Genomic DNA, 15704 nt, shown 5'->3' with positions numbered 1-15704 from the left:
GTCAATCTATTTCTAAAATCAAAGGAGAACTCTTAACTATAACAAGTATAGATTTGAAAGAGATAATAATTCAAAGTTAACATATTTTGCCACGAGAAATACAATGCTCCTACCGAAAGCAGGGTAAATATCTTCTTTCCTACCTCTCTACCCTTTCAAAACCATCAAAACAGAGAGTTTCATATTCTTTCATCTTCCCCCTGGGTCAAAGATTCAGGGACTATACTAATCAAAACTCTATGCCACAGTCTTCTCAGCCATGTGGCTAACGTTTTCCAAATGGCCAATGAACGAGTCTAAATAACCATTCATACCCTCATATATCAATTTGAATGCATTGATTCTTATAATACCACATAAAGAAGTGGGCTTATGTTGTAATCTTAGGAGGTAAAATCTCAACAATTAAAGTTCTATAGGTAGAAAAGTAAAAGGGACTCTGAAAGAATTTTTGACATTAACAAAACTTCAAATTGTCAGAAAACCAGTACATGCCTTTTTGCTTTTTTCTATCCCAACTCAAACTTTAAAAATAATACATTAATTTATTTCTGTTAGACTATGTACATTGATCTAAGAATTACACAGGGCAATCTGACCTCAAATACAGATTTGGGAAGAAGAGTAGGTATGAGTAAAAGACTATTGTGATTGCTGTCAAGATAGTCAACTTATCTATTGGTATATGTCTCGTATGTAATCTCCTCTCTTCTAACAATGAATAGAGGGAAACAAATGCATTTGCCTAAAGAAATAAAGAACAAAAGTAAGAAATATTACCCTGAGAATGGGCTTACTTCTGGAAATTATTTGCCATAGGAGTTTAAAGAATATTAGAATGAACCACCAATTTTAATGCTACAATATAGTGCTACTTCTAAGACTTGTGGCCAGACATCTTTAAGATATGCTGGAATGGGAAGAATTCTGGGTGAGAGATAAGGCAGAAGGCAGGAGAGCAGAAACAGCAGAAGTGACACATTGTAGGCAGTGAAAGGCAGAGCTGACACTGGATATTCTGAAGAGAAGTTTCAGGGACACTTTAGAACAACCTCAAAACCCTTCTTTGAACACAGTCAAAAACTAAAACCAATCAAAAGTAGAGAATGTCTATAGAAGACAAACAAAATAAATCCAAACCAAAAATAACTTGTGCTCTTTGCCACATGACTTGGTCAATGAGAACAAAAGCAATAATCACACTCATACTTCAGAAAAACCTTCTTCCCCCAAAGAAAAGAAATGAAATTTTCTAGGTTAAAATGGCTCATATTAGATCACTCAAATTAATTTTCATTTTGGTTAAATGTGATGGACTAAGCATGAGTTTCTACTTCTTTTCACAAACAAAGGGACATTGAAATAATAGACAACTGGACAAGAACAAAAGAGAGAATGAAATTATTGTGCTGGAAGTTGGAAAAAGGAAGTTGCTTTTGTCCTTTCAGACAGCTATAGCAAAATAATGGGTAATTTATAAACAATAGAAATTTATTGTTCACAGTTCTGTAGGCTGGAGAATCCAAGATCAAGATGCCAGCAGATTCTCTGTCTGGTGACGGCCTGTTTTTCATAGATGGTGTCTTCTATGTGTCCTTACATGGGAAAAGGGGTGAACAAGCTCTGTTGAGCTTCTTTTGTAAGGACACTACGCCTTATGAGCTGAGCCAACCAAATTACCTCTTAAGGCCCCACCTCTTAATATCATCACCTATGGGGTTAAGTTTCAAAATAGAATTGGGGGGAGACGCAAATATTAAGACCATAGCATCATCCATCACACATTTTAGATTTACTTGGAAAGCAGAATAGATTGAATAGTTGGAGAATGAGCTGAGGAAACCAAGATAATACTTCTAATGATCCTCCCAGGCAAATCCCAGAGAAGTAAAACATCTAAAACAGCCACATAGCAGAGATTCTTTTTTCCCTCAGTTTTCCAGTGGATCACATATTCTCTAGATTATTTGCTTTAAAATAAAAATTTCTTACCATAAATTAAGAAAATGTTCTGGACTTCATGCCTTGAAAATTATTTTCTAGTAGTTCTAGAATGGGGTCCAGTTAAGTATATGTATCTAAATTTCTCAGGTGACTTTGAAGGACATTCTGGCTATGAATTGTTACCTTCAAAAGTGGTTGTGGTTCTTACTGACAGACTTCTATTCTGAGGTAAGCCAAGTAGTGATTCTCTGCATATTATGCAAGTTTAGGTAATAGCACGGGCGAAATGTTTTATTTAATAAATCACTTTTATGTTGTCCATAGTTTAGAAAAATATTTAAGTATGTAGTTTAAAATAGTTTGTGTTCAAAGGCTTTTCATAAGAAAATGCTCATTACATTTTTGTAGGAGTAGTTTGCAAACATATTTATTTTTCATCCTTAGTTTTTCTCTCTCTATTCCTCTCTCTATATAATATAAAATATATATAATTTATATTTTATATATAATAAGTTTATATGTAAAATGTGGTATAGTGATCTCTAAATACAAAAATTATATATAGATATATGAATTACATATTAAATACAACTGATATTACATATATAATTGTATATATGTATATATATACACACACACACACATGCACAGTACATAAAATTTCTGTAGAGATCACTATACCGGATTTTCTGGAGAAGAATTTGGTGGTATATGTCTATAAATCTATATCTATATGTATATCTTATGTGAGAATTTTACTTTCTCAAATTATACAATTGATCCAAAAATTAAATATCAAATCTGCAGAGATAGTGATCTATATATCCAAAAGACTATAGTTTATTTAGACATTTTTTCAAATGAAAAACTAAAGGAGAAGCTCAGTTGAACCTATTTTTTTAAGTTTTAAAATAATTTGCTGTATTAATGAATTAGTATAGGATACATAATAACATAATACAAAGATTGATGGAAGTAGGTATTGATAGGTTTGTAAGCTAATAACAGCTTTAGCTTTCTTCATACACAGCAAAAAAGAAAAAAATAGAGTTTAAACTCCTCCTTCTTCCCTGTCATTCTCCATAAAACCCGCACATACCCACAAAATATATATGAACATCAAAAACATAGATCCAAGGTGAGCAATCCATTTCAAACTATAAAGGAGGATTGGACCATTAAATTGTATAATTGGAATTATGGTTAAGACATAAAGTCCAATGCATTGTTATTTTCTATTCATTATTAGTATGAATTAAAGAATCCTCCTAATCAACAGAAATTTGAATTTCATTTTGATGTTCGGAATTCTTCATCTTCCTTTAACTGCTGTTCACAGGACTCAATCAAGGATATCTCTTTGCACTGATGTTACTGATATATATTTCATAGTTGAGTGGAAAATTCTAAAATAGCCAATACATCATTTTGCTCTAGATTTGGAAGCTAATAAACATGGCTACAAATGAATAATTAAAAAACCAAATTACCAAATCATATCCCTAAATGTTTCTTTCAGTTCCCCAGACAGTTCCCCTACAATTGGCTTCTTGTGCCTGAGTAACGAAAACCAAGATTTGTGTTTACTTCACTGACCCTGAAAACAAAAACTCTTATAACCTTTATTTTGAAAGTATTATAGACATTTGGTTTTATGGAAACATTCTTCAGTGTTTCAGATTTGGGAAGTACTACAATGCTATTTTTAATAGTAGGTTTTCCTCAATGATGTTGGTTTAGGACAATACTTTTCTATCTTGAACATGGATAAGAATCACTTGGAAGGCTGGTTTAAAACCAGATTGCTAGTCTAGACCTGTGAGTTTCTAATTGACTAGCTCTAGAATGGGGCCCATAAATTTGCAAACGTTGAGGACCACTGGTTTACGATATGTGTCCATTAATTTATCAGCTGAAATTACATATATATAACTAATAATAATAAATAATAATATTTATTATTAATATAATTTATATTATTAATATAAATAATAATAATAATAAATAATATATTATATACATATATAACTAATGAAAAACAACATGTGCTGATTTGAACTGTGTTTATGTCTCCAAAAAGTCAGTTTCAGAAAATGTCAACATATGGTTCCATATACTCATTTAAAATAACAAATTTTATTTCCAGTAGCAAGTTTATGTTATTAATGCCTCTTGCTTAAAATGAAGTAAAACTGTGAACATTACCAATGCTATTACACTGAGAAGTAAGAAAGTATTTTAGAAGAGCAAACTGCTAGTTTTTAACTTTCTTTTATATATTTTTTTTTATTATACTTTAAGTTCTAGGGTACACCTAATGTAAATGATGAGTTAATAGTTTTTAACTTTCTGTGCATTTTTTGGCTTCAAATAAAATCTTAACAACAATAGTCTCCTTGGGCTTTTCATTGACATCTTTTAAAGTAATTCACAGGCTGAGGAATGCAGAAGTTAATCATTTTGACTAATTTGTAATTAGCTCTACCTGTATTCGAGAGGAAATGATCAATATTACCATTTGAAGAGGCCAGGCTTAGATCCAGCAACACTTCTAGAACATCCGCAGTTAATTTTTGACATTTAGTGTTTGTTCCTCACTGGAAAAGCTAAAATTCTCTCATTCAGTCACAATTTATTAGAAAGTTTTTTAAAAAATAGAGAAAATAAACATCTCTTTTTAACGTTTTAAAAAATTTGGGTGAAAAAAGTGTTTAAAAACACGTAAGTCAGTTATTATTGTTAAAATTATTACTGAATCAGTGAAAGATAATTCCTGTCATATGTGTTCAATTTTAAGAAAATAAAAAAATTTCCCTTGCAGATTAGTTTTCTAACACATTTGACATACTTAAAGTAGAGATGAAATGTTTTGAAATGTGAAATCAATTTACCTTTAAACAACTTTTAATTTGATTTTCCTGGCAATTCAGAACACCTGTTTTGGGATCTGGTTATACCAAACACTATTTCAGAGACTGAGGAAAACATCAGAAAAACAAGAGAATTTCATTCCTGGGGAAGGGGTGTATATTTTAGTAAGAAAAAGAAATTCAACTTAGGACAATATTATATTTCCTCAATTCTCCAACATGGAGTATGAGATCCCATAAATAGACTCTTGTCGACCATCCCTATTTTATTTTATTATTTAGTTTAGTTTAGTTTTTCAATATTCATTTTCCTTTAATGACTCCTATCACCCTGAAGGGCAGATGCAGGCAGGTGGAAGATGGCAAGAGATATTCACTTGACGATCTCGCCCTGATTGAAGGCTTTGCCTATATTCTGGAGGCCCTCCTCCCAGGAAAAGTACGATCCAACCAGGGTCTGGGGCTCCTCGCTGCCAGGAGCCGGTTTTTGCCATGTGTTTGACGGGTAGTCCATCTGCCAGTCTGGACTCAGCAGAAAGGCAAGCTCCTGGCCTCAGAAGCCCCAGACTCCAGAAATAGAGCTGCTGTTGTTGGTTCCAAAGAGGATGACACTGGCAAAGGCATCTTCCTCAGCTTGTCCAGTCGCTTGAACATTCCAGTGATGAGATTGCAAGTCATAAAGGTCTGAGTGAGTTATTTAGGAAAGCGATATTGTGAGTACCACAGGGACCAGCCGTCCTTATCAAAGGGCTCCCAGAAATAGGGCAGCGCCACAGAGAGTGTGTCCTCGTTGGAGTACTTGCGCTTAAATTCATCCAACACAAAGGTACTCTTGAGCAAGTGAGCGAAGAGGTCTTTGACCTTGAGCTCAGCAGCCAGCACCTGCTCACATTCGTCCATCTCCTCCTCAGGAGCAGGGGCAGCTGCCTTTTTCTCCTCCTTCCGCTCAGCCTGGGGCTACTGCTTATTTTCCCGTGAACCTTTCCCTTTCCATGGGGTGTCTTTTTCAAGCTGGCTTTCTGTAAGCTTTTTAGCATCAAACTGGGTCATGTTCACAGACAGTTTCACCTTCCCTAAGACAGCCCGGAATTGGGGCTAGTTAATGCAGGTGAGGAACCAGCGGTTGGTATTGGGAAAGGCCTGGCAGGAAGAAGGCTCCAGAACCTGCTTATAGAGCCACAACAGGGTGCAGAAAACTGCTATGTCAGCCAGACGAAGAGTCCTCGTCTTCAAGTGAGCATCCAGCAGCCCCAAAATTCGCCTCACCTCCGCCTTTGCATTCTCAGTAGCCTGCTTGTTGTGGTGCATGATGCCCAAGGTGGGGAACACTGAGGTACTGGCTGGGGACACTGCATTGCTATCAGCAGAGCTCATCCACTGCACCATCTGGTGCAGTGGCTGCTGCCTATGGAGTACTTCCCCACCGTTCCTCATTGCTCACATAGTAGGCAATGGCATTGCTTTCAAATACACAAAATCCATCGTCACTCTCAAATGCTGGAACCTTGCTGGCAAGAAATTTGCGAATAAATTCGGGGCTGCTATTGGTCTGGCTAGAGTGGAAGTGAGATAGTGCAGAGAGCACGCATACCTGAGCCCCGCTGTACTGAACAGCGATGAGGGCCTTGAAGCCCCTCTAGTTTTTAGGATGTGTGTAACAGGGTCCCAGCTACCATGGTGATTCCCAATTTAATATTTTAGTGTTAGGATAATTTTGAATTTATAGCAAATATACAATATAAAAATATAAACATATAACATATAAAAATATGCAACATGGAACAGTCTGTAGTGCTTTCTGGCATCATATAGAACTCCAAATAGAAAATCAGTGAATGAAAATACTTCTGTAAAAGTGGAAAACATTGCTATAGTAAAATGCTAACATCCTAAATATTAACTATGTCTTTCACAATCAGGTGATGAATTAATCATGATGATTCTGTTGCATATTTCTACAAGAAAGCACACTAGATATATGAGTGGTATAACTTCTGAAATCCCAACATATTCAACCTGTACCCCATAGCCTTATTTACATCTTCAGTTCCTCCATATATTCACAACTCTACTCTTCTATCATTTTCTTTAATCTGATTACTGTCGTGGTCAGTGACTGCCTGAGGCTGGTGCAAGGGTAGTTAAAGAATTTACCAAGACAGTAATGAGTTTAGAAAGGCAGATTTATTAGCGAAAGGAGGAGATGCATTGCAAGAAAGCAGTGGACAGTGCAGCAGAGGGAAGGCTGTCTGCGACAAAGCAGGGACTTGATGAGTATTTCAAAGGGTCATTGCTTGAGCTGAATGCTTGGAACAGGTTGTTTGGGTGTCGGTGGGCAGTGAGCTGAGTGCTTGGGTTTGATGTTTGGGTACTAGTGAGCCATCTGCAATTGGCCCAGTTTCTTGAACATTCACTCCCATCTATCCCTGTTTCTTTCCTGCCAGCTAAGCCCATTTATTAATTTTCTTTTAACTCTTTTGGGCTCCACATTGCTCTACCCTCTCCGACAGAATAACAAGGACAAATCTTAGGCATTAGGGCAGAGGTCTCATCTTCCAACTACTTTCCACCGGCCTGGGACATAGAGCTGACTCTACCTACAGTTATTGGTGGGTCAAGGGACCCCCATGGACCACTGTCTCTGGTTATGGGATTTAAAAGGTTGGGCACACCTGGAAGATGGGTCTTAGGAGAGAGAGCATGTTTCTACGGAACTGATGTCTAGCAGAGTCTAAAGGAGACTCTGGGGTCTCTGGGGACAATTTGCTGATACCCTTGCATCATCAGAAGCTTGGTGTGAAACTGCAACATTCAGGAAAAAACAAATTTAACCAGTAAGTTAGAAAGACAAGGGCTGGAAAGAAGTAGCAGTATAGATGCAATTGGTCCCCATAGAGGGACCTCCTAGAGCCTCCTAGAACCTTCTTTAAGAAATTAGGCATTTGAAAGTGGTTTTCTTAATAATCAAGTGGCCTGTTCCTGTACGTCCCTTGATTTTTGTTGGATTTTTCCTGATTGATTTACTTAGAAACAACATTCTTCCTGAAGAAACAGGCATGTTCCTCCCTGGGCTGCTGTGAGTAGATTAAGGGTTCATCTATTTTGTAGGACTACTCCAGCAGGGGGAATGATTTGTTGATTCATTGCATTTAATGTTTCTCTGATTGTATCTAGGAATTTTGCAAATTCTTGGGTAAAGATGAGCTAAGGACAACGTCTGTAATTCCTGCCACTGCAGCACCAGTTATACTTAAACTGTCAAGAAAGGAAATTAGGTGAATGGCCCTTTCATCTCAGTATATGGGAGACTATTGGAGGCCTAGCATTGGCATTAGTTCAGTTAAGTTGGCAGTATAGAGTTGGGAGCTGTGGTTACATATCCCAGAGAACAAGCAGGGATATATAAGCATTAGTTACACAAATAAAGTATAATCCTGATTTTCGGAGCAGTACTGTCTTAACTGAGATGAGGCCCAAAATGGTGGGAATTTGGTCAGATTTGAGAGTGAGATATAGTGTAATTTGGTAAGGAATATTTTTATGACTTGTTTGTCTCTTTCTACTTTCCCCGAAGATTGTGGGTGCCAGGATGTATGTAAGTAATATTTAATTTGAAGAGCTTCATTTACTCCCTGTGTTATCTAAGAAATAAAAGTGGGGCCATTGTCTGAGTGTAGGGAACAAAGGAGCCCAAAATGGGGAGGTATCTGGTCCAAAAGGGCCATGATGACTTCAAAGGCCCAGTCAGTTTTTGTGGGAAAGGCTTTTATCCATCCAGTGACAGTATCCACAAAGACTAGCAAGTAAGCATGTGTGTAAAATCTAGTTGCCAGTCCTCCCCTGGCAGAGTCCCTCATCTTTGAAGGGGTTTAAGGAGAGGGACAGGTTTTTGGGCCCCTCTCCATTAGACTGAAGCAGGGCATTATTTGGAGAGAGTTGGAGGGTGGACAGGTCCTTAACAAGAGCCTGTCCAAACAAGTGTGGGCTGTCTCTAAATCCCTGGGGAAGGACTGTCCAGGTTAACTGTTGAGAAACATGGGTGGAAGGGTTTTCCCATTCAAAGGCAAATAAGAATTGGAAGTCTGAATGTACTGGAATGAAAAATAAGGCATTTTAAAAATCTAATACTGTGAACCAGGAAGTGCCAGAGAGAATTTGCCCTAAAAACGTATGGGGATTGGAAACGACTGGGGTGTGTAGGGATTACTGTCTGACTGATGGCCCTTAAGTCTTGTACCATTCTCTATGTGCTATCTGAGTTTTTCACAGCTACCATCAGGGTTCCATGGCCAGCTGCAAAGACTTAATAACCCCCTGACCAAGAATTTTTCTATTAGAGTCTGTAGGCCCATTTGGGCTTCAAGATTTAAGGCATGTTGTGGGATCCTAGGGAAAATATTAGGTATTTAGATGAATTTTTACAGAGTCTGCAAACAAAGAACTTTCTGGAGTGGAGATATTCCGTATCTCTGGAGGAACTTGTAAAATGGAGGATTTTAGGACATTGGGGCATTTGGTGGGAGGAGCTAGTAATACCAATATTGAGCAGGCATGCTCAGGGAATTTAAAGCTAGTTTGGAGTTTGTTGTTATGTCCCAAGCAATGGGATAGGACAGTAGCTTGGTAGAACCTGGAAAGAGTAACTGAAAACATTTTTTCCCCAGGGTGCATACTAAGGGGAGATAAAGCATCACTGCTTGGTCTGCCATCTATGCTGGTGAGAAGGATCAAGGACAGAAAGGTAAGTCCAGAAAAACTAGTTAGGGCTGAATAAGTAGCTCCTGTGTCAAGTAAAAACTCAATCTTATTCCCTGCTTTATTTAGGGTTACCAGAGGCTCAGCCATAGAAATGGTAAATAAGGGGCCTGGATGGCCTCTGAGCCCTGTCAGTCATCTCTTTCTGCTTTCTCAGTTCCATCAGCTTCCTCACAGTTGAGGAACAGAGTTAGGGGCATTTGCCATTGCTGTTCTTCCAAACTGGCTCCCAAACTGGGTTTCTGGTTGTGGGATGACCCTTCTACATGAGGAAGAGAGAGGAAATCCATTTCCAATGCCCAACTTATTTGCAGTAAATAAGAGATGGTTGAGGAGGCTTTTGGCAATTCTGGCTGATATGCCCTGGCTGATTACAGCAATAGCAGATAGTGAACTCCTTTGTGCCCATAAGGCTCCACGCTGATGGCTGGCCGGGGGCCCTTAATACAGGCAGAGAGTTTGCAATGTCAGCAGCCAGGTAGTGAGCCTGCCACTCATCTCTTTCTCAATCCTTCCTATCCCATTCAGACTGTGATATTTCCTCCCATTATTAAAGACCTTGAAGACCATGTCCAGCAAGATGGGAAATGGTGTTTGTAAGTCTTTGGTGTAGTTTCTGGAGTTTGTGTCTAATATTTGGAGACGCCTGGCTGATGAAACAAACAAACAAACAAACAAAAAAAAACAGCCAAAATAGCTAGGCTTTCTAGGCTTTTGGGGTCCACATTAGTATATTTCCTCTTGGCTCCAGCCAGCTTGGAGTGAAATAGAGCTAGGTTTTCATTTGACCTGTGTGTTACCTCTCTTAGTTTGGCTTAGTTGACCAGTTTTATGGCAGCCTTTTTCATGCCTTCAGTTAAACAAGTAATTATATGATTATGGCATTCCCTGCCAGTGTTTCCCTCTTGGTAGCTCCATCTAGAATCAACATCAGGAACTGCTGTTCTCCCCAGGCCAGAATCCTAAGGGCTCTGGTCATGAACTTCATCTTTCCACCATTGAGCTAGAGACAAAATGTGGGACCTTTCCTCATGAGTACAACAGTTGGTAAAGATAATATAAACGTCCAGACAAATGAGATCAGAGAAAACAAAATGTACTCTGAATTCTTTTATGAAGCGAGAAGGGTCCTGGCCTTGGTCCTAAAGGAGCCAAGTTTACCTTGTATCTGATAGAAGTCCAAAATGGGAAAGGAACATGGATTCCGATTGTTTTTAAAGTGGTTTGCCACTTCTCAGAGTGGCAAAATTTTTCCTGGGGGTGAAGTGGGAAAATAAATGGCTCCCTATCCAGTATATGAGGGGAGAAAAAGGTTCCAGGTAGCGGAGAGGCAGAGAGAAGGAGGTAGAAGGTGGAGTGAAGGAGGGGAAGGCATAGGAGTAGATACACTGTTGGGGAGGAGGAAGAGGAGGAAGGTGGGGAGTATCTTGACCATGGGAGCATGAAAGAGAGTTCATCTAAAATGTCTGGAGTCAGGAGAAGTAAGAACTTTTCTAGGCACATTCAACAGTTTCCTTGAAGGTCTGGGTCCCAACCCCAGGGACATAAAAGCCTGGATAAAAAGAACCTCAGGCCAGTTGGAGGAATTTTGACAACACAGATTGAGTTGCAAAAAGTATTAAAATCCAAAGTCCCATTCAGAGTCTAGGCTAATTGATTTGAGAGTTTATCAACAGACCAAACCACATTACACAAGAAAATTAGGCAATTCTTCTTGAGAGTCTGAGGGTGAAATTTGTCTCAATGTTTTAGGATGCAACACAGAGGTGAGTCTGAAGGAATACACAAAGTTTGCCCCATGCTGGGACTGGAAAATGATGAGCCACTGGAGGCTGATATCTGCTGGGGACATGAAGCGTACTTTCTCTCAAGGCATCCTGACAGGGGAAAGGATACCACTCAAGTCCACTGGGGTACTTCTGAGATGTCCTTCCTAGAGGGGTATTGCACCTATTTGGAAAGACCTCCCAGCACTGGGGATAATACCGCTGGGGCCTTACACTAGATGGCCTGTCCAGGCAGGAGGTATAAAGATGAAGGGAGAACTCAGCCTGGAACCAGCCCCAGGAGAAGGGATGGGAATGGGGAGACTCATCACTCTGAGGCCACTGGCAATCGCCTGATTTGGGAACACTTGGAGCTGGAGGTCTGGCTGCCTTTATGTGAGAATTAGAGTAAGAGGAAGAGAGGGTTTATGTCACCCAAAATGTGTGTGGATTTGCCCTAGAGGAGCCGCTGCTGCTAATTCTGCAACATGCAGGGATTGGAGACCTCTGACCAGAAAGGATAGGAAACAACATTTTTCCCTTCTGGAAGGCAGCCAGATGTTTGCCCTTTGGCCTTCAGGCAACACCAGGAAGCTTCCCTGGCCAGATACCACTAGTTACCAGAGTGCTACTAGAGGTCGGCTGCTGGAAGTCTGAAAAAAGAAAATGAACTTAGGTCCCTCACCTGAGTGGATGGTGGTAGTCAGACACTTCCATGCAGACACCCTTCAGTTTCACCAGAGTATAGCCCTGGCCGTAGACTGTCAGTTGTTTCCATCTTGGGTGCTGTCCACAGAGGATCCTGAGTGGGAAGACAGAAAGGAAGAGGGGAGAGAGTCTCCTGCAGGGAGAGAGTTTTCCTGTACAGGTCACCAAAATTTCATGGTCAATTACTGCCTGAGGCCAGCATGGGTGGTAAAAGAACTTACCAAGACAGTCATAAGTTTAGAAAGGCAGATATATTAGAGAAAGGGGAGATATATTGCAAGAGAGCAATGGGCAAAACAGCAGAGGGAAGTCTGCGATGAAGTGGAGACTAGAGGAGTTTTTAAAGGGTCATGCTGCTTGGGCTAAATGCTTGAAACAGGATGCTTGGGTGCAGGTGTGTGGGGGATCAGTCAGAGTGGTGGGAGAAGCTATAGGGAAAGGAGCAGGCCTTCTGAAAGGTTGGAAGACTCTGCATAGCTTCGGGGGAGAATAAGCTGAAGGCAGCTGTTCTCCTACCCTGAGGCAGAGGGCGAGGAATAGGTACAAGGGAGTGTAGGGGGATTTATCTTAAATAGGCTTGTTTACTTTTGTTGTCCAGAAAACGACCTTTGAGCATCCACATGTGTGACTGCTCCCTGAAAGGGGCAACGATAATGTTAATTACCCACAGATTGTGTTTGCTCCAGGCTTTCAGCATTATGTGTGTATTGAATAAGCAGCTCCAGCTGTTCGAGGCTGCTCTTTTCTTCAGCCACTAGTGCCGGCAGCCCCCTAGCTGCTGTTACACTGCATACCTGTGTCTGAGTACTCCTTTCATCCTTCTCTCTACCAGGGTCTGCAGGACGGACCCGGCATAGGTGAGCCATGAGCTGAGCACTTGGGTTTAATGTTTGGTTGCAAGTGAGCCATTTACAGTTGGCCCAGTTTCTCAGAACATTCGCTGTCCTCTATCCCTGTTTCTGTTCCTGCCAGCTAAGCCCATTTTTAATTTTCTTTTAACCCTTAGAGTGCCACAATTACTAATAATTTAACCAAAGAATTAAATTTTTGGTTCTCATTAACAAAATACATAAATGCGAAGTGAAAAAGCACTAAAACTTCTTTGAAGACTTCAAATATAGAAAAATGGTCTGTCTTCATACAGTGGCACTTCCACTATGTTGACTAAAATAGTTTCCTCAGCCACCTGACAAATCTAGAACAAATCTCAACACTCTGTTGAATGTTAGGCCATGGTACAGTTGGGTTGGTAATAAATTTGTTTTGTGTAAAATTCCCCTCTGAAGCTTTTTATGAGCCAGTGGATGGGCCTTTTTTAAATGTAGAAATTGGCAGAGCCACTGCTTTCCTGATCAGAAGTGCCTTTATTATAATTCTCTCCTAGTGACTCCTTAGATATAATGTAACTTTTATCTCATATCCTTTGCATTGCTGGGATTAGATTTTTTTTTTTCTGTTTTGAGGAATCTGTGTGTACTTTACTCAAGGCTGTAGTTGATATCTAGTTAATTGATACCACCTTACAGGATAGAGGTCAGGGCCTCACCTTCTACCCACTGATCAATATTGCCTTCCCATCCATCAAAATATATCCTTAAGAGACAATGAATAATTCAAGTTGCTGTGGCCATGCATACTAAATGTGGCTTCATAAAATCTACCTCTTTTATTATCATTTCTGTATGCTATCTCTGATTTATAACTTATTTTTAAAAACAGTTTTACTGGTTAAGTAATGGACTCAGTTTCTCTAAAGTTTTCAAAACACTCAAAAGGAAGTTTCGTATAACTTCTGGGTGGAGTAATTTCAATTTTGTTAATATCATAGAAGCCAAGAGAGAAAATATAAGGGCAAAGTGCATAATAACAACACCAATCAGATTATTGATCTCAATCATTAGAAGTCCATCAGCCAGCACCTTTCTAATAGTGCAACACGTATTATAGATTTAATGAGTCTATATTTTTCAATATCCTTTATTGTTTGAACCATTTCTTACTCTGGTCTACTCCTTATATCTTACCAAATAAATGTATAAAAATATCTAGCCTTTTTCTTCTTAATAACAGATATGTTGAATCTATGACTTATACCTCAAATCAACCAAAATGATGAGTTAATGGGCCTCCCATGTGGTTCCACTCTTATCTTTGTTTTATATTTTGCATGAGTGTAAATTATAGTTTTTGCCATTGCTACTCGTGTTTGACATATTGCATCTTGTCAGCCACTTCTACTCTCATTCAAAGATCAAAGTCCTATACACTTTTGGAAAACTTTTTGAAATATTAGGCAGAAGCATTTGGTACCTTATACAGTTTGGATATTTTTCCCCTCCAAATCACATGTTGAAATGTGATCCCCAATATTGGAGGTGGGGCCTGGTGGGAGGTATTTGAATCAAGAGGGTGGATCCCTCATGAATGGCTTGGTGCCCCCATTGTGGTAATTAGTTCTCTGTAATGAGATTTTATTCTTTTAGTTACCAGGAGATTTAATTCTTAAAGAGTCTGGCACCTCCTCCCTGTCACTCTTGCTCCCTCTCTCACCATGTGACATGACTGCCCCTGTTCATCTTCTGCCATGAGTAAAAGCTTACTGAGGCCTCACCAGAAACTAAGCAGATGCTGGTGCCATGCTTATACAACCTGCAGAACCATGAGCCAAATAAACTTCTTTTCCTTATAAATTACCCAGCCTCTGATATTCCTTTACACATTAAATTGTTCCACTAGGAAAGCTTTCTAACTTGTATACTCATGTTGAATACTTTTCGAGTAGACAAGTTGTTCCTCACTGTCAGTTCATAAACCAGTGTGATGAAAGGAGCACATATATTACATCAGAAAACTGAACTGCAGTTAATTTTCAAAAATTCATATCTTAATAGGGCATTGCAATTTGCAAATTTCCTATTTCCAGAAGTCCAGAAGACTATGGTAGATCGACTTCAGTCTTCACAGGAACATATACCATCACACTTTCTGAGCACATCCTATGAGTGCACGCTTAAAGCCAGTAATAAGCTGCAGAAAACTACTGCTAATGATGTTGTTATCTCAGCTGAAACTTCCGTGGAGACTGCTGCTGCTTTAGTCTTCTCTTGATTCTGCAAAGTGGCATGATCCTGAGCATATGCTTCCAGTTTATCAGCTAAGTCTGTTTCTGAGGAACTCTTGCTTTCTTTGATGTCGGCTTACCTGTTATCTGAAGTCAGGCCAAAACTCTTTGGAATTTGATGAATACACTCTTGAACATGAAACACTGCAAGAATATTTTGTTTTAGAGTAGAAAACATCCTGTAAACCAACTATTTCATGCATAGTGCCAGCAGCATTGCCAGATTTGCCATCTGTGTAGCAAAAGTTTGTCTATTCATGTTTTATAATTAGAAGATTAAAAGATAAAGGAGCGATTTCTCACTTTCTTTCACCAGAGCCTGAGCTATGACTTGGGTCCTCACTATAGCCACCATATAATTTTCAACCCTCCTAAGTGAATCTCTTCTTTTCAGATCCTTTCAGTTATTTGTCAAGACTGGAGAGAAGATGGCTGCTTTAGGTGAAAGTTTTAATTTAGATGACTTTTAACCATCTTCATGACTCAAATCCTTTATGATTTCCAACAGAAACTCAAGGATAGTTTATCCATGCTTCCAGG

The 15704-nt window shown here is 39.2% G+C and overlaps 1 pseudogene; it reads right to left on the bottom strand.

Moving 5' to 3' along the window:
• Window positions 1–5187: 5187 nt before the first annotated feature.
• LOC129034596 (elongation factor 1-gamma-like) lies at window positions 5188–12909 on the bottom strand (annotated as a pseudogene).
• Window positions 12910–15704: the final 2795 nt, after the last annotated feature.

The sequence above is a fragment of the Pongo pygmaeus genome, chromosome 3, assembly GCF_028885625.2.
Source record: "Pongo pygmaeus isolate AG05252 chromosome 3, NHGRI_mPonPyg2-v2.0_pri, whole genome shotgun sequence".
In the NCBI taxonomy this organism is placed as follows: Eukaryota; Metazoa; Chordata; class Mammalia; order Primates; family Hominidae; genus Pongo; species Pongo pygmaeus.
This window is presented reverse-complemented; position numbering and strand designations above follow the sequence as displayed.